This window comes from Mus pahari, chromosome X, assembly GCF_900095145.1.
Source record: "Mus pahari chromosome X, PAHARI_EIJ_v1.1, whole genome shotgun sequence".
Lineage (NCBI taxonomy): Eukaryota > Metazoa > Chordata > Mammalia > Rodentia > Muridae > Mus > Mus pahari.
In genome coordinates this window covers 118,031,878-118,055,581 of record NC_034613.1, presented here as the reverse complement: position 1 = coordinate 118,055,581, position 23,704 = coordinate 118,031,878, and the positions used below count along the sequence as shown (strand labels likewise).

General features: G+C 38.0%; 1 protein-coding gene across 2 annotated transcripts in view; it reads right to left on the bottom strand.

Annotated features, from left to right (window-relative positions):
• Window positions 1-8,628, bottom strand: part of Pwwp3b (PWWP domain containing 3B) — a 27,562-nt gene extending 18,934 nt beyond the window's left edge. Inside the window, exons 1-2 of one of the 2 annotated variants that reach the window (XM_029534510.1) lie at window positions 8,583-8,628; window positions 5,604-5,751 (exon numbers count right to left, since the gene is read on the bottom strand). The gene's annotated coding sequence lies outside the window, so the exon portion shown is untranslated. Of the gene's footprint in view, window positions 1-1,805; window positions 1,855-5,603; window positions 5,752-8,582 lie in introns of those variants that run through there. The other variant, XM_021187844.1, reaches the window with a different exon arrangement.
• Between the last annotated feature and the right edge of the window lie 15,076 nt (window positions 8,629-23,704).

Below are 23,704 nucleotides of genomic sequence, written 5' to 3'. Positions count from 1 at the left end.
CACACAAGCACCACACACACACACACACACACAAAACACACACAAAACACACACACACACACACACACACACACACACACACACACACACACGAATCCATACTATTAGAAACCACCTTTTTTTGTTTGTTTTCGCTCTTTTAATCAGGAGGCTGTTCTGCAACCCAGGCTGATCTGCAAATCACTTTGCAGTCTCATGCTAACTTTAAAACTCAAGGCAATCCTCCTGCCTTAGGCTCTTGAATGCTGGAATTACAGATACAAGACACCATACCTGGCAGCCAGTTTGGTTCATTATAATGTATTGTTTCAAATTCTATCCCCTGCCCCAACTTTGAAGCATGTTATTCCAAGTTTTTCAATATTATTAGAAAACGACTAAATGCAGATTAATGATTATTTTAAATCCAGCATGTTTGTTCATGCCTACATTCTCACCATTCAATAGGCTGAGGCGTGAGGACGTCACAAAGCCAGCCTAGAACTACATAGTTCCAGGGAAGCCTGGTCTAGAGAGAGCTTGCCTCAAAACAAAACAGAACAAAACAAACAAACAGAGGCTACTTTAAAACAGAGATGGGAAGACTGCTTCTACCCCATCACTTACACATCCCATTAAATATCAACACCCTTTTTTCCTGATTTGGTGACACACACCTTGTTAATCATAGTTTTTCTCTTTAAATAGCTTAAAACACTGAGGCCATTCTAAACTTACTTTTTTCCACCGACTTCTACTTTGCAGACAGCTTTTCAAAGCACAACAGCTTCAGACTTTTATTTGGCAGTGTTGGAACATTCCATAGGATTGAAGTATCGTGCTGCATAATACTTTTAAAACTGCTTAGAGAGTTAAACCAAGTTCCCTATCTCACTTTTAAACTGAGATAACACAGAAAAAAGAAAAGAACGGTTCACTGCTCTCTCTACCTGTGGCCTGAGAGGAGCCCTCACAAGCAGGGTACATGCAGGGCTCTAGTCTACACAACTTGGCTCCTTGCTTGACTGGGTCCAGAAAAAAAAAAAACTCTCTCAGAAAAAGGAAAGGGTTATGAGAGCACGTATCTCTGTGTGGACTTGTGTGTGTGTGTGTGTGTGTATGCGCGCGCATGCATGCATGAGTGTGTTTGAAATAAAATAGTCTGCTATCTCAGCATCATTTTGCTTTTCTAATTATAAAAATTATCAGGGAATAAAGCAATTCTGAAAATGCTGAAAGCAGTTAAAATAAAAAGGAAAGGTTATGTCTCACTTCTGCCACCACCAACTACACCCAAACAGTGGGAGACACAAGGAGTCTAGTTTCCCGCCCCCCCCCCCGCCCCCAGTCAGGAAAACGCACATTTTTATTTTTACAAGTGATATCACTCAACAGTGTATCTAAATCTCCTCCCAAGCCCATGTACCTTTCTATGTCATTCATTTTATGTTTGCGTTTTCTGCCAGTTATTTTTTTTTTTTGGCAGAATGCAAATGTTTAAAACAAAATCCGATTTAAAAAAAAAAAAATGTACCAGAGACAAAAACATGGAATGCCACGTAAGAAAATGAACATGAGTGGCATGCCTCCCTGAAGTCTTATTTTAGAAGCTGCAATCTGACCGCCTCTCCCCACACTACGGACTTTCAAATTATCCGAAAACCCCAAATTCCAGGAGATTAATTCCACCCGAGTCAGGACAAATCGATCAAAACATTATTGCATTCCCACCCCTCCCCGGCAATAATCTCTATTTTCTTTTTCCACCTTCCCACCGAAGCGAGAAGAAATTGCCAGAAAATAACGGGCTTTAAGACAGCCATTACCTCCTAGCTCCTAGTCTGCCGCTGCCGCCTGGAGAAGTGCAGCCCCTCCCCCAGGACGAGCGCTGCTGCTCGCTTCCCACAAGCAGGCATAAGCTCCTCCTCTTCTCGTGCGGGGGGCTGCAGGGAAGAGCCCCTTAGGGAGGGGCGAAAGCCACCAGCTCCAACTCAGACTTGTTTCAGTCTGAAAAAAAGCAATGTGCTTTTTATTTTTTTTTTCAAACTGAAAAGCAGAAAAGGCAACATGTGTCCTTTACTTTGCAGTCAGAGCACCAGGGTGGGATGAACCCCTCCCTGAAAACACTGCAGAAATGCCTTTACCATAAACTAAAGACCTACATAAGAACAGCTTTTGCAACACATAAATGTTTTGTTTTGTCTATTCTGCCATTTTATTTCTGCAAACTAAATTAAGGTCCAGCTGCTCAAAATGTATTAAAAATATTTGCTATGCCCTTCTTTGTGATTGAGGTGAATTAATGATACCTTATTTGGGGGAAAGTTAAATCCTTGAAAGATTAATTTTCCTGGTCCTGAGATTATATGCTTCCCCCACCACTTGCTCTGGTGTGTGTGTGTGTGTGTGTGTGTGTGTGTGTGTGTGTGTGTGTGTGGTGTTGTTTGTGTGTGTGGTGTGTGAATGTGTGTACTGATTATGAGTGTGGGTGGGACATGTGTGTATATGTGTTTGTGGGGTGTGTGTGTATGTGTGTGTGTGTGGTGTATTACAGTGTGTGGGTATAAAATCAAGTCTTATTCATCCTTCTAAAACTTTCACACAGTCATTTCTAAATATGAAACACTAATTAAATTCTTTAAAGAATATGTATGTAAATATACTGAAATTAGGGAGGGAAAACTTGTAGTAAAAAACACTAAGTAAAAATGGGAAAACTGTTTTCAAGCAAAAATATGTCTGTTCTAAAGGTGGGTGTGGTGCCTTACACCTATAATTCCAGCACTAAGGAAGCTTAGGGGGTGGGGTTGAAGGGAGCTTAGGCTACAGAGTGAAAATCTGGACTAGAGAGTAAGCACCTACCTCAAAAAAAAAAAAAAAACTAGCAAAGTCCACTGAAAAATAAAAATACAAAAAAAACAAATGTCAAGGCAGCCTAAAGTAGCTCTTATATGTTAATTAGAAATAAATAGCAGAATCAAAATAAATGGGAAAGGACGGGAAGACATGAGTAGGTCATGAAATTTTAAGGGAACGCTCTGCTTCCTTGTAAGCAGGTTCATGCAGAACAGCTCTAAATATCTCTGTCCGTAGACTGCTAAAAGCCTCAAACCTATTTGGCAGTATTTACTTAAATTTGGTGCTTTTTTATAAGTCCCACTTGACTTTTACAATTATCAGTGTTCTGCAATTTACCATTGTACTATAGCTTACACTTTGGCTTCCTTGTGCAACTCCATTTTCTATCAATTTATTCAGTGGAGCCCCTTAAAACCCAAACACTCAAAATTAAAACAGCACCATATGAAAGATACCCACGTACTTTAGTCATCAAAGAGATGCAAATGTAACTAAGACCAAAACTTCACCTTTTAAAGCTCAGTTTGATTGAAAAGCAGCAAAGAAATTATAAAATCAACAATTGGTAAGATTACAAGGAAATAGAAAGTCAGTCCTGCTATAAAGCCAGGAAAGGGACAAGAAAAAAAAAAAAGCCAAAGCAGGTCTGTCTGCCTACACTATGTGCCCTCTCCCCCATCACCATCCATAGCCTGTCTGCTAGGATGCAAGGTGATGTTTACTCTCAGATTATGCGGAAAACCAGTGAACTGTTCAAAACTGAGTGAGGTTCAACATCACAGCCCTGGTGCTGAAGACACTGGCAAGCTGCTGTCATCCTTAGTATTTGCTACACTCATCCACATCCTTTTTCCCTCTTGGCATATTTTGGTGCAGGATGCCTTTGTGCTGACCAGAACTGGCATAAGGTTACGCCATCCTCCTAACCAGTCAGTCATTATGACATGTCTTTCTTTGCTGCTGAAGCTTGGTGGTCAGTTCCCTTTCAGATCTACCTGTTCCTGTAATGACACTAAATGCCATAAACGTATGCAGGGAAAGGCTCACTCCACTCCACTTTATTAATGATTAGCCATCCCTTCTTCCTGAGCTTTAACTCTGACATGGTAGTTCCTAGGGGGAGCTATATCTTACACACACTGCCTGGGGATAACAATTCTGAGGTTTACATCCCTTAAGATAATGCTGTGCTAAGATTAAAAGCAAACATTCTAAGATGTTAAAAGATCTCAGTAATTAACAGAGTGAAGAGATAACGTGAATAATCTCCTGTTCGTTTTAACAACCTAGAGTAGAGAAACAGAGCTGGACTGTTAGCAAAGCTCTTCCTGTAATAAACAAATGGGAAGAAGGAAAAAAAAAACTGTTGGCACTGGGAACTCTACAGAAAGAAGCCAACCATCGTTCTTCCAGAGATCCTAAGCTGAAGGGTCAGGCGATGTCAAAATGATTCTGTACCCACTCTGAAAAGGGAATCCAGGGTTTGTTGGTGAGGTGGTGGTCTCTGTTGGTAGGCTCCAACATCAGGATTTACAATGCTATAGTGGGGGCGTTACGGTAATATTTTTCAAATAGGGCGTCAGATAGTTGTGGCTTTGAAACCTTTATTACCTTTTATTTTCCCACACAAATTTAGGTTGTCATCTCCACACATCACAGACAGCCTGTTCAACAAAGATGAATGAGTCACGTGGACCTCTAATGTTAAACCTAGGTTGTTCAATATCAAACAGTAACTTCAATTTCATGACGTGACAATAAAAAATTGCAGACTCCTGTAGTGTTTTCCGAGAAGCCTTATCTTATTAGCATGTTTTTCATTCCCCTGAAAATTCACAAGGTAGCTTTAAGAAAACATTTTCAATTAGTGAGAACTGGGTTAGATTAAAACATAACCCCCAAAGAAAGGGGACTAGATAAAAGGCTGACTTGGGCAAGGAGAAAGGTGGGTGAACAATGAAAGTGGAGACAGGGTGCAGGTCAGAAAAGCAAACAGAATCAGAAGAAGGCAGGATGGACAAGACCTCGGAAGGACTAAGATAACAGAAACCGGATACCGTATCTTTATCTTTTCTCTTCTGTTGTAAAAGAAGAAAGGGACTTGAGCAGGAGGGTCTTTGGCACTGTGGGGGACATTATTTGTGTTCCAGGACAACTGGAGACTTTTGGGCTTCTCTCGATTATGTTGGGGAATGCTAAGTTTTAATGATTTCTGAGCTGCTACTGTTGCCCAGTTTATCCAAGATAATTGAAGAAAATCTCGTGGACAAAAGACAGAGGACTCAACTTCAACAACACAGCACGAACTCTGGAGTCAGAGATTTCTGATGGTTGCCAGAAAAGAAGTGAGTGCCTTAAGCCACTATGAACACTATGCAGGAAAGCACAGATTTCCTTCTAAGGAGAAAGCCTTGGGGCCTTTAAGCAGATCCTAAGAAACCCTAGTAACTGTTCTGTGTGGTCTGCGGTGATAACAACCTACAGCACTTCTCAAGGACTTGCTATTCCGGTTTACAGGCCACTACCATGACTTCTCTTTAAGACAGGAGGGGCTTTCTCAAAATGACAACATTTGATTCCATTTCTCCTGGCTTCAATATGGGAAGTCAAATAAACTGTACTCCAAATTTTCGACTGGAACCATCTCTGATACAAAGGCAGTTTTAAATTTAAAATACTATAGATCCAAAATAAATGAAGAACCTTTGTGACCTCAAAATGTTTTTAAATGGAAGACATCTGATGAAACTGGAAAAAAATCTTACCCTCTGTCACAGGCACTTTGGTAGTCTGACACTATGGCCCAGCTGTTTTGATTCACACTTCAGCTGTTTGCCCAGAAGAGCCTTCACCCTTTTGGGTACTTGTATGGCTGCACTGCTGTTCTGGTCACAAGTGATATCACAGGCAGGACTAGGCAAAAGGAAGACAGAAAATAAAATCAATAAAATGAAAAAATGCAGAGAAACCGCCTACCCAGACTCTGGCTGTCATGAGGCACAGGAATGCAGTGAAATCACATCCCTAGGAGTCTCACCATATGCTGATTCCCCCTCTTATTCATACATGTTGCAATGGTTTTTAGAACAACCCCGTACTTGTTTCATGCTAAAATCATCTCCATTCAGGAAATTAGGAGGTAGAGACATAAAGGGAGGGAAGCAAGTTTCCTTGCTTGCTCTATGAGCTGCATCCTATCAATCTGCCTGGCGTTTTGTTATCATTTTGGGTACTTTATAAATCCTCACAACACTCATTTTCTTTGTATGGAGTTTGCAAATTATATACAACAGATATTTTCAATCACATCCAATGCAAGTGCTCACAGTCTGCTAAGACTCAACAGAATTTATTATTTGTTTGTCCACATTATAAAAATGATGGCCTGGAAAACATCTAGGAAACCTTGTTTAAGTGCCACACAGTCAGTAGAGGGGACAGTGGGAGTGACCATTGGTTTTCTCAAGTTCCCAGAATTAGCATTCTCAGCTTAAACATCTCCCTCTCCCTCCCTCCTTCCCTCCTTCCTCTCTCTGTCTCTCCATCTTTCTGTCTCCATCTCCATCTCCCCATTTTTCTGTCTCCATCTCTGTCTCTCTCTTGGTGTTATGTAAAAAAACAGGATAAAAAAACTTCCGATTCTAGGGTTTGGACTATAAAATACCAAATGCTTATTATTTTCTATCAAGGTTTGTATTTGTATTACAATAGTGATCAAAATATGGCAATTTGCTTGATATATTACTATATATTTGTACCCTTATATTTGAATGTTTTTTGAAATTAGGCTGTTTATCTCTCAATAATATAGCTGGTATTTCCATATCAATAATTTCCATATTATCATTTGTTAACTATTTTAAAGACCTCCATAACTCTATATTTTAAATTTTCTAATGAAAACAACTCAAATACACTCATTTAAAACTGAAGATATGTAATACATAAGTTGAAATTTTTTCTAACTCTATTCACATTACCATTTTTTAAAAAATTACCATTTGTATATTTATTTTTCTCTTGCACTCATTCTAGTAATATATAATACTCTTTTTGTAAATGATTTGAGATTATATTATGCAGAAGTTTCTGGAAGTTACTTAATTTTAGAGTAAACCTTAAACCTATTCTCTTCTCATTGCCTTTAGAGTTATTTCACTTTTTTATTGGGTGCTGGCGAGTGTGCTGGTGTATGTGGGGTGGCTTGGTATATGTGGCCTGGCATGCATGTGAAGGTTAGAGGAACTCTGTAGAGTCAGTTCTCTTCTTCAGTCTTTACATAGATTCTGGAGACTCAGGTCACCAGCCTTGCATGGCAAGTGTACTTACCCACTGAGCAATCTGGCCATACTTTATTCTTTTTACAACTAAATAGTATTCAATGATAGCCTGCATCTTATCTCCTACATACTGCTCAACAATGTGAACATTTTCTAAATATGGTCTCAAGAGTATATAAATATCGTCCGTTTGAACCAGTCTGGACTATAGCATAAGTAGCTGAACTTTAAGCAAGCACAGGGGATTGGGTAACCAGCCTTCTCAGATCCACAGGAAAATCCAGCTGTAGCTTAAGACAATGGAATGCATGTGGGCATCTGCTCAAGCACCTGTAACAAAATGAATTATTCCCTTTCACCTCCATTTTTATATCTGAGAGCAAAAGTCCTGTAAAGACTATAACAAAACCCTGCATCTTCTGTATGCTCTGCCTGAGTTGTTTACTACTTTTGATTGTATTCTTTTGTCACATGTACACTTGAATACACTTCATGAAATTACATTTATTCAATCCTCATAGATAGTTCCCAAGTAGCTTTTCCCCCTGTGGTTTTAAATTCTCTCTTCAGTTAGTTTAGGCTGATGTAGGTACTACATGCTCAGTGAAGCAAGGAAACACATCGGGCACTCCCTTAGATGTTCTTTAATACGAGGCATCCTTTCTTATTAGATGTACCATTTATTCTGTTTATTGTAATGAATGTTTATTGCTTTTATGATCTCTCAGGGTTTGGTTTTGAGACAAGGCCTAGTGTAGCCTGGACTAAGTAATGGAAGCTGGCTTTTAACTGCTGATCATCCAGCCCCCACCCCCACCCCCATCCTCCAAGCACTGGGAATCCAGGCTTTTACCACCCCCATGCCAGCCTCTCTTACCTTTTATATTTTTATACCATTCAGGACTCATCCTCTTGATAGGTAAGCAGAGATGTAGAAAGAGATCATCTTTTACATATTATTAAAAATGTGTTATCTTTTAAAACACTGAGTATTCTTTGACAAAAATAACCATATTTCCAGTTCCCCGAGGCACTTGAATCTGCAAATTATACTTCACTGTATACTTTTGATCAAAATTTACCAAAACATTAGTATCGGTGGCAAACACAACACATAGAAAGTAAGCCAGCATCCCAAAGCCTTTAAATTTTCATTTACGACATCAAAACTTCTTTCAAAATAAGAAAGATTAATTCGCGGAGATTTTTCGAAACATTTAGCACAGCCACCATGGCTTTTTGACTAAAATACCAAAAGATCCATTCAAAAGTTAGTGTTTGCGACCTCGCGAAGAATTATTTTTCCTCAGGTGTAACATGATCGCCACCTCTCCCCCATTAGACTTTTAAAAGAACAATCTGGAATACAAAGCTCAGTTATCATTTCTCTCTCTCACTGAGGCGACCGGCACAAAGCAACACCCCTTTTCCTTACTTTCACCCCGCAGCCCCGACTTTTCTCACCTTTCACACTGAAATCTGCAACAATCCTCCAAAAACACCTCCTTCCCGGACAGGCCTGGAGACGCAGTCTCTGGCGCCCGGCGCTGCCGCCGCCGCCGCCGCCACCGCCCCTCGGCCACCGGAGAGGCTCTCCCTCAGGCAGTCTCTCCCTCGCGAAGCAACAGTCTGTAGGATGCGCCGCGAGCGGGTGGCCCGTGGAGCGCCGCGAGCCTTTATAAGAGCAGCTCCGCCCCGCCCACCTCGTGCGTTCCCGCCTTCCCCTCCGCCCCGGATGCTCCGCCCCTTTTTTGTGCGGGAGGGGGTTGAGGACAGGAGGGGTCCTGATGCCCTGATGCTCTGGGGAAAAAAAAGTACAAAGCCAATGCACAGCTCAGGAGAAGACAAGTTTTCTTTTTAAAGAACTTTGTACTCTGTGGGCCCCAAACATACCTTCAATTTCCATTCAAACATGTATGACGGTAAGATGAGTGACTTCTGAAGGTAAACAACAAAGAGGCCGCCATATAATAATGATGTAATTAAAACAGTCTTCACAGGGGGTTTTGCCTGTTCCTTTTTTTTTTTTTTTTTTTTTTTTTTGAGACAGGGTCTCACTTAATCCAAGACTGGTCATCTTTTGTACTTGTTTCTCTTTCCCTTCTCCCTCCCTCCCCTTCCTTCCTTCTTCCCTCTCTCCCTCTCTCATTTTTTTTTCTTTTGTGATTTTGAGATTCTCCATACTGTATAGACTGATCTTAAATTCACTCTCTCCCTGCCCCAGCTTTGCCAGTGTGGTTACAGGTGACTTGACTGCATCACCTAATAAGGTATTTTCTAAAGAAAATCCATTCATGTCCGATTATACTGAAATTAGAATGAAATATACGCATCAACAGTTAACTAGTCAGTAAGGGTGGAGGCCTTTTTTTCTCTCTAAAGGGATTGAGAGAAAGGACCTGGAGTTGGGTAGGTGAGAGGTGGGGAGGATCTGTGAGGACTTGGGCGAGAGGAAGTTGTGGTCAGAATATATTGTACAAAAAATATATTTTCAATAAAGAATATAAACTATACTAAGTATTGTGACCCTGAAGCATGGTGGTGCTAGGGCGATCCATGGGAGCTAAACAGTGAGAGGCTTTCAAAAGAGCAAACATAAATAGTTAAGACCATAAGAAGCCAAATTCGACAGTCACCAAGAAATAGAGCTATGCTTCGCAATGTAAATCATCAGATAAAAATACTCCCAAGCTCTTTTTTTTACATCTCATTAAGACAAAAGGTCAATGCTAGAAGCCACGTAAAGGCAGAGGGAACTGATGTCATCTGACCCCATACATAGTCCTGTGGCATGCGCGCGCGCACACACACACACACACACACACATCACAAAATAATAGTTTCAATTATTTTTTTAACATTTAGTACTTGCTGTTCTCTCTCTCCCCCCCCACCCCCGTGTGTGTGTGTCTTTTCCATGGCCCATGGCTCACGTGTAGAATTCAGAGGACAATCTTAGTTTTCTCCTTTCACTATGGGATTTAGAGATTGAACTCGGATCATCAGGCTTCAGCAACAAGCACTTCTACCCAGTGAATTTCTTTATTGGTTCCTGTCTGATTTGTAATCTGTGGTTTCAGCTTCATAGTATGTATAATGTTAGCTATGGATTTTCCATAGATGCTCTCTATCACAAAGAAATCCATTTCAATTCTCAGATTTATAATTTTAAGCAAGCACCTTTATCAGATATCTTGTCAACCATAAACTGACGTTTTGTGTATGGTGAGACACTTAAGATCCACTGACATAGTAAATTTCAAATATACATTATGCTATAGTGGGTATATTGTGAAAGCAAACAGCTAATTCCTGCAAGGTATTCTCTGACCTCCATGTACATAAAGTGGCATCCTTTACCTGGACCCCCAAATAAATTGAAGCATAATGAAATTTAAGAAGTAGTTTCTGTTCATGGGAACCTGGGAAAGTGCCAAAGTAGTTCTTCTAATGCATATCAAGAACATAATGGAAAGAGCGAGCAGGGACCTGATAAACTTTGTTTTTGAAAAGCACAAGACCTTGACAGACATTGCTATTTAGGACATAAGGGTTCTTTTCTGAAGACTTGCTTTAAAGCTGTTGTTGAAATTATGTTTTTCTTTAAACTAAACATTCATACAGATAATACTGCAAATACAAATGTTAGTAAGGAAAAAGTGTCAGGTTCATACAGTGGTGAGGACAGAAGTCACGGAAGTTGTGACTAATATTTTTGAAGCCATTTGACCCTGTTTCCAAAGGCTAAATAGCAGAGAGGTAAACGGAAAACAGGTTAAAGATTTCAGAAGCCAAAGGACATGTGTACATTATAGAGACGAAATGGTCCCCACTAAAGCTCTTGCTTTTCCAGAGAGTACATACCATCACATAGAGATCGTAGGATGTATACATGAGTTTATTTTCTTTTAATTTTATTTGTTCTATAAACTTCAATTCATACATGTTTAAATTTATATACTAAAATATTACTATTTTATAGAATTATATATTTGATAAGTCAAATTATTTGGGGATGAGTGTTGAAATTCTTTAGAGCAATGCAAAGTAAATGCATGAAAGCATAGGCCTTGTAGTCCACGGAAGTCTTCTCATTTGTTTTCTCCTGTATTTGCAAGGTTTGAGGCCATCATCACAAAAATAATGATCTACATTTTCTATTTACTGAGTTCCCTGTTCAGAAAGGCTAAAACTTCCCATTAAGTATTTAAGGTAAGGATAAACTGAACCACAATATACCAAGTCTTGACAAAGATTTGTTTCTTAAAAACTTCAAATAATACAATAAGTTATGTAGGTATAAAATTATTCCACCTGTAATTCAATATTATAAAGCCCAAATTATTCATATTTATTACTGGTTCTATTTTTAATATCAGACTAAATTTAATTTCTGAGTTCTTCAATTACGTTTAAAGCCTTGAATATAGGGTAAAAATTTTTGTATTTAGAAAATCTCCAAGAGTGTAAAAACCTATAAATACAACATCTCCTTAGCTAAAATCACACCAAGGTATTTTATATTATTTGAGACTATTGTTAAGGGTGTTCTTTCCCTAATTTCTTTCTCAGCCCGTTTATCCTTTGTGTAGAGAAAGGCCACTGATTTGTTTGAGTTAATTATATATCCAGCTACTTCACTGAAGCTGTTTATCAGGTTTAGGAGTTCTTTTCTCTCATCTTAATGGATAAAATAATTAACATCTTGCATGTGTCTAAAATTTAAATGTACCAAATTTAATTCATATACTTTAATGCTTACTCATGCAAATAGATTCTTCATTTCACAAAAAGTTAAAATTTTGTTTTGGTGCTTCATTCTGTCCTATTTATCTTCAATATCATATTGTCACTACAGTCCAGGGATAAAACAGTTCTTTCTCCTATCAAATTACTAATTTGGACCAAGAATGCTTAGCTTCGAGGGTCAGGCACATTCAGGGCAATATGTCCATAGATAACTATTCTGTTCTCTGTGGTGTCTGTATTCCAATTATTTGAGTAGTCACTTTCCTTCAACAGTCTCTCTTATTCTTTTCCTTCTGATCTGACCCAAAATTTAGAATAATAAAACTATCAAGGTGTTTCTTATATCCAAAATATCTTTGTCAGTTTCCAGATGGCTAGAAATTAATAGAAAAATTTCTCTCTCCTTATGAAAAGAAACATGAATAATATACTTTAGCATACTTTTTGTGTTCTATATTTTATAATTAGTTTCAGTGTATTAAAATTCTCCTATCTTTTTTATATGTTGTGAAAATATCAAATCAGAAAGAGAAAATCAATTTATCCTAGATTATTTTTTATAGTTAAAGAGTTATTGGTGTATGTGTGTTTCTGTGGTCAGCTGTATTTGTTACGATAGATAAAATATGTTCTTATTTATGTACACAGAAAGGTACACTAAAATTTGCAAATAGATATATAAGATTTAATTTCAAGGGAATATTATTCTTTAAGTATTAATTATACTTATGACTATACCCTATGGAAACATTTAAAAACTTCTTAGAGATTTTTTAGCAGAATCCATAAAATGTTCTGATGTTTAATTACCACAATTATTGTCTAAATACTTAAGAAAAGGGCATGTTTAGACCTATATTCAATAAGATAGTCATATATTTATGTCTTATATCTCCTCGATTCTCACATACTTAATCAGTTAAATAATTCAATCTCAATCTGTGCACATCCATTTTGCCTACATACCTACATGGTTTTGGGGTACCTCTCACAGTCTATATGACAAGGGCTGGAATCCTAGTGAAAAAAAGGCATAAAAGAGCCTGAGAATCAAAATAACAGAACAGAATAAACAAAGTTTCTGAGATTCAGATTTTCCCAGACTATTGCATAGGAATCCATTGTTAAATTCAAGATAAATGTAAGAAAAATGAGTTACTTGAGACTAAGGGAGAGCTGAATGAAAGAAACACTAATCTCGTAGTTCTGAACAGCCCTCGCAGATCTTTTACATGCTGTACTTGATATCTTTATTCTGACGTTGGTATACAAGTTTTTTATCTTAAAATTTTCTTCTCCCCATTTTCTTTTTACTATAATTCTCAAGAGTGACAGAGATCCAAAATATCTCCCTCTTTAAGTTGTCTGTAATTCAAGTAACTACCTAAAAATCTATGGAAAGAATATTATACGGCCCATGTCACTAAATATTATGATATACCAAATTAGGACCCTCATAGATTATGGATTATTAGCCCATCAAAATTCAGAATCAAAATTTCCCTTTTTTTCCATTAGTAAATTTTAATGTAAGAAAACATTTAAATAGACATTTTCAGGGGAATAGTGAACTAATCGTGATGAATAGTTAGATAGGAGAGTATCCATTAGGTCATTACTTTTCTTTATGTTTGAAGTGAACCATACAAGAAGTTTACATATTTTATTACAGCCAGTACACAGTTGCCAGTTCTGCCACTTAGTCACTATACAATTTTAAATGACTTGATTAATTCTAACATGCTTTAGTCCATTCATTAATAAAATATATGCAGATGTAATATGTACCTTAAGAGTTAACAATGTTCAAAACAATACCTGAAGTCAAAATTATTTGCTGTAATGATATCTATAGCCTTTCTGTGTAACCCAAGCTTCCCTTGAACATAGTATGAAGCACAAGCTCGTTTAGAAGTCACAGAAACCCACTTAACTCAGTGTCAAAACTGCTGGGACTACAGATGTGAACCAGTAAGCTGTCCCAGAAAGGATGCATCTGTGGATTTCTAGGTCTGGAACTGTTTCTTATGTCTTTTCTAGGTCTCTTTTTCTTCTGCTTGTTTATTTTATCTACTCTGACGTATTAGTTTTTGTTTTATATTATTATATTACATCTCTTGGGAGCCTTTTTTTTTGAGAGATAGAAACGGAGTGGATCCAGATTGTGTGTGTGGGGGGGTGAGGAACTGGGAGGAGTAGAGGGAGAGAAAGTCATAATCAGGGTATATTATATGAGAAAAATGTATTTTCAATAAAAGGAAAAATAAATAGAATACCATGAGATCTTTAAAAAATGAATAAATCCCATTCCCTGGTATGAAAGCAAATTTCAGGGTAGATACTCAGGTGTAGACATGGTCCTGATTGTTGGTCTTTGCTCAGTGGGCTTTCAAAGAGGTTGTACTAATTCACAGTTCCATGTGTTATGCTAGAGTCCCCCCATGTTTCACATCCCCAACACTTGCTAATGTCAAACTTTAAAATTGTTGCCAAGCCAATGGGTATAAAATGGCATTTCTATGTTTGAATCTTCCATTCTCTGCTTATAAATGAGAGAGATGGGAGTGTGCTTGCTTTGTTTATTGGCCATTTGCCTTTCCTTTTTTTTTTTTTTTTTAAAAGTTAGTCACTGCTTTATTTGCCAGTTCTTCTATTGGTTCATGTGTAGGAAGGAGGTCTTTTTATATTCTGGGTCTGGATCCTTCGCCAGACAGTGGCCTGTCTGGTGTTTCACAACAAATAACATTAATCTACTTGGTAATTTCTCTTGACAATTTGTTCTAGGTGTTGAACACCGGGGATCAATATGAAATAATCAGAAAATGAGTAAGTACAAACTTTGTAGAAATCATAACTCTGATAATAAAATATATATATATATATATATATATATATATATATATATATATATATATATGATTTTTAAATGTTCAGTCAAACTGACTTAAAATACTTCTTTGGGAAAGAGATCAAAAAAGAAAAAAACCTGGCTAAACTAAGGAATGTACAGGCTTTCTATTCTCTAAAATTCAGCATCTCTGAAATAGCTTCCCCTACCCTGGCTCTGCCTCTAATGTATATCAACTTTGTTTCATGCTTTCTTCTTAGGTGTTCCTATTACACAGCATTCTTGTGGATTAAACATTTTTATCTCAAGTCTTAACATTTGCTACTTGACTGCACTGTTTTCATCTGATAGTCAGCATGTACCGTACTGCCCAATCTTCTTTAGTCACAGCTGCCAAGAACAATATGTGTTCAAGAATTTGTGAAAGGATGATTTCTTAATTACTACAGAAATCTACCTTTTAATGTAAGCATTTCTAGTTGCCAAATTTGTAGTCATTCTATTTCAATATTTCAATACATTTTCTTTCTGGAATACTCTTTGCAATTTATGCATGCATTGCATGTGTGTGTTCCCAGGCTGCTGAAATCATAAATCATAGCACTGCTAGGGATAAATTTATCTAGCTCAAAATTATATCCGGTGTTATAACCCTAAGTCACAGGCCAATAGCCAACACTGGCTCTAAACAAAAATAAAATAGGACCATCAGAATGCACCCTGACTAAGTGAAGCCACTTTAAGTTCAAGAAGAAGGAAAAGTTAGCAACTGAATTCTTAGAAACCAAGGAAAGCAACCAAGAGAATCCACTTGGTTAATGTATCACTTCCAGAGGCAAATGGGGCCAATGAATCTCAGTCAAATATGCATAAGAAGACAGATGAATTTCCAAGAGAATCCTCCAGCACATGGTTCACTGGGATGCAAGTTTGAATTTGTCATGTTTGGTAGTGTTGTTTTTCTACATTGATACTAAAATTCATCCTCTGTGAGTAGGTAGTACTCCTATGAGTTAGACTGCTCTGGGGGTACTGTTAGATAACACAGATTTTATTTTAAATAATATTAACATTGTTGAAAAACTAACAAGTGCAATATCATAGTGCATTGGTAATTGGCAAACAAAAGCCATAGATAGCTCCTGCCATACTCTGAGGTCACAGATAGTGCCAAACAGACCAAGCACATCATAGCATCCCATGTTTGTTCATTTTGGGGATTCTAAGGCAAGGAGCCATATGATATTCCTTACAGTACTCATAACACAAGGTCCAGGCATTCTGCATTACTTATTTTCTTTATTTAATTTGAATAGATATAGCCATTATTTTCTGGTGAGGATGTACAAGACCCTATTCACAAGGACTTCAGTTTAGATATTTATAAAATGCTATCCTTCCTGTATGACGACATCTCATTCTTAACCCTAGTTGTGACATCTTATGCTCTATGAATTTTGCAGACGTAGGTTTCATCGTCTTTAATATATGATTCATCCTAATACCTATTTGTTAGAGTTTAGCAAGCAATTAAATCAGCACTGTTGTCCATGTAAAAATCAGTCATGTATGAAATTCAAGGAAGCTTGTGCAAGGGCAGTGTAAGAAAACTAATACTACCATATATGAAGTCATGCTAAATGATATATAGAAGGGATGTATGAGATTAACTTACAGACAAGAAACAAATGAAGGCATAGCACAGATGGGAGAAAAAGAAAATAGAATAAAAAGAGTAAATAATAAGGGTTGTTTGAGGTTATTTGTGGCCCACTGGGGTGTGTGTTAGGTTTCAAGCTTGGGACAAATGGCTGAGGTGCCTATTTAACATACCAAAGCAAATGCTGACTTCCAGGTTCTCCCAGTACCCCTCAGTTCCTGTCTGTTACAGGTTCCTCCTGCCTGGCATTTCCTGCCCCTACCATAAACTTCTCCAGCCCAGTCTCTGGGTTTCTCTTCCCCAGTTGCCCTTCCCTATATAGTCCAACCATTTTGGATCCTGGGCCTTTTCATCTATCCTCTTTTGGGCCTCCTGGTTGTTGTACCTGGTTCCCCTCTCTCCTCGCATGGCTTGGGGTCATGTTGACTCTGAACCCTCCCATGTGTCCCTGCCTCTGGCTTTACTCTCCCTTGTATCCACAATAAACTTTCTCTTCCACTATACCTAGGGATAGCCATGTCCTTTCCTTTTTATTTCTTCTTTTCATTCATCTGGTGCCCAAACCTGGGAGCAGTCATGTTCAGTTTCCTTTTTTCCTTTTTTCCTTTTTTCATTCACTCTACAATTTGGTGAAACCTTACATCGATGGCTTGCCTTTAATTTCTTCTCTCTTAAAGCTGTGTTTTTTGTAAGTATTCACTACTTAATAATCTCATCTTTAAATGGCCTCATCTTTTTCTGCTGAAACATGAAATATTGAGTGGGCTCTACTTGGAGATCTTAATGTAAGGACAAGGACACAAATGAAGAACCCACAAAGCTATGCTGTACATCAAAGAAGGGACTGGCCAATGACAATGTAGTTCAAATGAAAATAAATAGAAAACAATGGGATTATACAGAGTAGACCCCAAACATAGACTGTGCTTAATAGGGAGCTGTGATGGTTATAACCTAATACCCTAAATCTAATGTATTCCCCCTATTGTTAGTCTATTTTAAGACACATGTATATACATTTACACTCATATATGTGAAGAAATATATACATTGCTGTCCTTAATGCCAAAGCAGAGAAGTACCCTAATGTTGTAAGAAGGCAAACATGACCTTCCATTGTTTCTCTGAGAGAGTCAGGAGGATGCAGATGCCTAGGCTGCAGAGCATTTCTGAGTTCCCACCCCAGCTAGTAATGCCTTTCTCCAGAGCAGGAACACAGGAGATCATGTTTCTCCAGAGGAAATCACACTCTGTTAAAGAGCAGCCAATTCTTCCTGGACCCTACTGCCACAGTTCTAAAAGTCACTGAAAGGACGGGACAGACAAGACTGGTGGACAGACAGACAAGACAAGATGGACTGAAGCAAATCCGAAATAATAGCTTCCTTCTTTCTGCCAACTCCCAATCTTTTAACAATTACTAACAATGTTGGCAAGAGACTTTGAGCAAGACAGGTTTTGTCACTTAGATTATAGAAGGTTGTGAGAAAAATGGAAGTCAGCTGGCTGGAGTCCTTCTGTCCAACTCACATAGAAATCAGAAGTAGGCGAGGACAAGCTCTTATAATGTTGGCTGTCCCAGGCCTCTGAGTACACAAGGCCTAATTACTTACAGTTCCAGGCAAGGGGATTCAGGGGCCTGTTGTCCTAGATTTTAGCAGGCAGAGATTTATGGCTCTAGGCAAGAAGGTTGGAGGTTTATTGCTCTGGGCTTTAACCACAGGAACTGAAGCATTTGGCCAGTTTTAATCCCCAGGTTCTAACAGCAGTGAGCAAGCAGCAGCAGCAGCAGCAGCAGCAGCAGCAGCAGCAGCAGCGGCAAGCAAGCAACAAGCACTGCTTGCTATGCTTAGAGTTCCCGGATGAGTCTGAGATATTGGAAACTTCACCCCTTATAGCAGTTGCTCTCAACCTTCCTAATGCTGTGACCCTTTAATACAGTTCATGTTGTGATGACCCACCCACCCCCCAACCATAAAATTATGTTTGTTGCTACTTTGTAACTGTAATTTTGCTACCGTTATGTATTGTAACACAAATATTTGCTATGCAGAATATCTGATATACAACCTCCGTGAAATAATCATTCCACTCCCCAGGGGTTTGCAACCCACAGCTGGATAAGAACTCTTAACAGTGTCTCAGCTCCTTGGCTTGGGACCCTTCCAAGGAGAATGAGGAACCATAGTTCCTCATCCTTGGCTCTTTATAGTCTTTGGTATTACTTACTTTTCTCAATTGCTGAGACAAAAACAAAACAAAACAAAACAACCTGGTATGAAGCAACTTTAAGATGTACGGGTCTATTTTTAGTTCCTAATTCTAGAGGATGCAGCTAATTCTGTTACGAAAGCCATCCTGGCATTAGTGGGAGGGACCTGATTACATCGAGTTCCCTGGAAACCAAGAAATCTGAATGTTTGTGCTCAACTTCTTTTTTATTCTGTCTGGGACCCAAGCCCATAGTACCATTTCCATTCAAGGTAGAATGCCTTCTCTCTTCAGGTGAACTTCTGGAAACACTGTCAGAGCTAGACTGACAGGTGAATTTCATGGTGATTTAAAATCTCCCCAAGTGAACAATCAATGTTAACAGTCCTAAGTCAACCACTTTTTAAATCGACAACCGAAGTTTAACATCATTGCAATCTACTTCTGACTCCCGAAGTCCTATCTTCATATCATAATGCAAAAGGTATTTAGTCCATGTTTAACTTCTCTCAGTTTCTCCCAGTCCCAATTCTGTACAGAAGTCTAAAGTCTATCCAAGCTTACTCTGAGACTCAATTCAGTCTCCTATTTGTGAGCTGCTACAAATTTTAAAAGAATTACATTACTCACTTTCCAAGATGTCTCCTGTATTTATATCTCAATTTAGAAATTTCCAATAGAGGCACTTTGCATACAATAATTTCTCACAGAAGCATTTTAAGACCTTTGCCATTAGAGACTTGCATTAAGCACAAACTCTAGTCACCATCCGGCTTTGCTGTCAGCCTGGCTAGACCACAATACATAGATGTTTGGTCAAACATTCTTCTGCATTTTTCTGTGAAGGTAAATTTGCATGGTAGAGACTCAAGTAAGAGCCTACGTCTCAATTCATGACCAATCTCGTCTTACATGAAGGTTTTTTTGTTTTTGTGTTTTTTTTTTGTTTGTTTTTGTTTTTGTTTTTCTGCTGCTGCTTTCAATTTCCTAGGCAAGCCCTACAACAATACATTATTCACAGTCTCCTGGCAGAAAATCTTGCCTGTTTGCAAGGCAAAAACTCTAGCAAATGAGCTATATCCCTGCCTCTTATTGGTGTTTGGATCAGAATTGAGAGGAAGAACTTTATATTATCTAGAAGTTACCAAACTGTAGGTTACAGTTGTAGTTTGAGGCGAAGAAACTATCTTAGTGTTTCATCACTTGCTTTGTAAGAACAGCTTTACTGAAGACAATTGACATGTGATAAATAAGCTGTGTATACTTATTGTATATGTCATAATGCTGTAAATTCTGACATATATGAATGATTTAAATGACCACCACAATCAAAATCACGTACTCTTCCCACATTCTCTCCTAAGAATTTCCTCTTGAGTTTTTCTCTCCACTTATTTGCTTTCTGTCACTACACAAATGCTTCCCCTCCACATTTTATGTACGTGCATTTGTACTGCTAACGATTTTCATCACCATTCTTTACTCAAAGATTCATTTTGAGATTAATTACTGTTGTTATATGTACTAATAGTATATTCTTTTTTTATTACTATTGAGTACTACATTAAATGAGTATGCCACAGTTTTTCATACATTTAAGTTCTGATTCCAGGTTTTGGAGTTACAAATAAAGCTGTCATAAATATTCATAGTCAAGTCTGTGATGTATGAACACAATTTTTCTTTCTTTAGGATAAATACCTCAGAGTAGAATGAATGGATCATCTGGTAGTTTTATATATACCATTTTAAGAAACTGTAAAACTTTTCACTGTAATTACAATACTTTGAATTATCATTAGCAGGTCAGCTCTTCTGATCTTTACCAGTAGTTGGTATATAGTATGAATATATTCTATTAAATATACAGTGGTTCTGATTTATATTTCTTAATTATGAATAATTTTAGCTACCATATATATAGATATACTTGTTTGCCTTATGTGCTTATTTGTCATTTGTAAACCTTTCCCTGTAATATTTGATTAACATATTCCCAGTGTTAGCACTGAAATATTACCCATTAGCAAATATACAAAGCTATAGACTCAGACTTGGGACATATTTATGAGGGGCATGTGCAATGTTTATTATGTCAGGATAAACATACCTAGCTTTTCAAACATAATTTCTTATGGTGAAAATACTATAATCTCTTCTCTTTTGAAATCCACAGTACATTATCATTATGTATAGTCATTCTACTGAGCAATGTCACACCATAATTTTTTATCTCCATCTAAGTACATCATCACACTCATTGTTCAACCTCTTTCTAACCCACTCCTTATTCTTCCCGGCCTCTGATTACCACCATCATTTTCTATGAAATTGATGTTTTTATAGTCCAGATGTGAATGAGATCATGTGGTACATGTCTTTCTGTGCCTAGATTATTTAATGATTTCTAATCTCATTCATGTTGCTATAGAAGCTGTGATTTCATTTTCTTTCTAATATAGCTGGGTATTATCCTATTGTATATATATCATGGATTGTATTCATTAGGAGGAGAGCAGTGTGTTAAGCTTAAAACTTTGTTGTGGCACTCAGTTTAAGGCTGAGCAAAGGAACACTGGACAGAAGTTCATGGCCTCAACTCCATACAAGTCACAGAAGATACACCTTCTGGAGAAGTCCACCCATCGATCACATTTCTATGCTAGCCAGCATTCCTTGTGGCTTGTTGTGGAGGATTGGAGCCAACTGCCTTATAAATGTTGCTGAGGCATGTTTGTACTGCACAGTAAGAAGTGAGCCCCACAAAAATTTAGGGGCTTGCATCTTTGATGCATTTTCTAGGTAGTCAGAGGTCTACAGCATGTTGAAATTATTTCTTCTAAGGAAATTGTATGTTTTGTCTGCCCCTACTACCAGACATGACACTTCCTGGGCTTACTTTTCTTGAAAATTTTTTATTAGATATTTTCTTCATTTATATTTCAAATGCTATCCTGAAAGTCCCCTATACCCTGCCCCCACCCTGCTTCCCAACCCACCCACTCCCACTTCTTGGCCCCGGCAGTCCCCTGTACTGGGGCGTATGATCTTCACAAGACCAAGGGGCCTCTCCTCCCAATGATGGCTGGATAGGCCATCTTCTGCTACATATGCAGCTAGAGATAGGAGCTCTGGGGGTACTGGTTAGTTCATATTGTTGTTCCACCTATAGGGTTGCAGACCCCTTCATCTCCTTGGGTACTTTCTCTAGCTCCTCCATTGGGGGCCCTGTGTTCCATCCAATAGCTGNCTGTGAGCATCCACTTCTGTGTTTGCCAGGCACTGGCATAGNCTCACAAGAGACAGCTATATCAGGGTCCTTTCAGCAAAATCTTGCTGGCATATGCAATAGTGTCTGGGCTTGGTGGCTGATTATGGGATGGATCCCGGGGTGGGGCAGTCTCTGGATGTTCCATCCTTTTGTCTCAGCTCCAAACTTTGTTGGACTTAACTTTTTATTGTGAAAGAGTCACATATGCCTTTGAGATGGGATCTTGTAGACATTTATTGAGTAATCTAAAAGACATCCACTTTCAAATGTGGCCAGAACAAAAAAATGCCTATAATAGTTCCAGACAACCATGCAAAATGCTGTGTCATTTGGTCATTGTGGCCCAGCAGATTCAGTGGCACTGGCAATGGTGAGCAAATCAGCCCATAATTTGCAAGCTTCTGTAGGTTACAGATCAGAGTATATTTTCTAATTTTTTCTAATTTTTCATGGAAAACATAGTAATTTTGACTAATACTGTTTTTAAAAAGCTTTAAATCACATTTAAAAATTTATACATACACATGTGTATGTATGGGGGCACTTGTGTGCTGTCATACATGTGAAAGTCAGAGGACAATTTGTTTTGTCCTCCACCATATGGCTCTCTGAGATCAAACATAATTGGTTAGCCTTGACAGCAGGCACTGTCACTCACTGTCTTCATCAGGCTGACTTTGAACTCACAATTTTGCCAGAACCTAAGTACTAGGACTATAGGCATACTTCTGCTGCTTGTTCATTTATTTATAGTGAAGGGCCTAAAGATGTCTCTAGATACCAGCAGGCATATTTGGACAAATTTCTAGCTTTGTTAGCCTCTATTCTATGTGAAAATTAAATTGCAAATCTCCATATTGCTTTTTAAATTTTTTTTTTAAAAAATCATTTCAGTCTGTACATAACTGGAGAGAAAGTGAATAAAGTAGTAGCAGTTCAGGGTCAAGGCTTATCAGAGGAAGCAAGATGTCATTTGGAAAGTTTGTGCTGATCCTAAGGGACTCTCCACAGTTATGCCTGATTCAGCTGATGACAAGTAGCCTCCATGTAACTATTTTCATGTGGGAAAAGAGCAGAAGCCTTGAGTCCAAGAAACTACATAAAAGGTGTGGCAAAAGCTCAGCTACATGTTAGAGGGGATGGATGTGGTTGGGAGTGGGCAGAGGAGCAGGATGGTTGGTTATAGCCATGCCCACACTAGAGCTGTAGGTCCATGCCCTACAGAAAGAGGGACTATGAGACCAATGTGAAGATTCACTTTCTAAACCAAAGGACAGTATTGTTTCTATGTTTAGGTGGCAAATTATAGCAGAAAATGAAGAAGGCTAATCAATCAAATGTGTAAATAGAACCACCTACAATTTGGATAATATTTGAAAGACTCCCAGTAAGAGTTTGTTGTAAGCTAACATGTGATATATAAAAACACCTGAAAGGTTTAAATCAACTTGTACACTATTAAGTGTCTTCCCTTTATTATCATGATAAATATGACTTTCTGTCAACCTGAAAGACCAGATTTCAATTTATAATATTCCTGTGTTTTCATTTAATTGTTTTGTTTAAAATTAACACCCTTCTCTCAATTAAGTTTTATTATGGTGTTTTCAAACAATATTTGTGTTGGTCCATCCCAACCTTACCATTTACCTCTAATACCCAATTGTGCCTTCCACCCCTGTAGTTTCCTTTTGAAGTTATTATGCATGCTCTTTTGCCTGCTACCCACTTCTCTCTTTTTAAAAAGATTTCTTTCTTTCTTTCTTTCTTTCTTTCTTTCTTTCTTTCTTTCTTTCTTTCTTTCTTTCTTTCTTTCTTTCTTTCTTCTTTTCTTTTCTTTTCTTTTC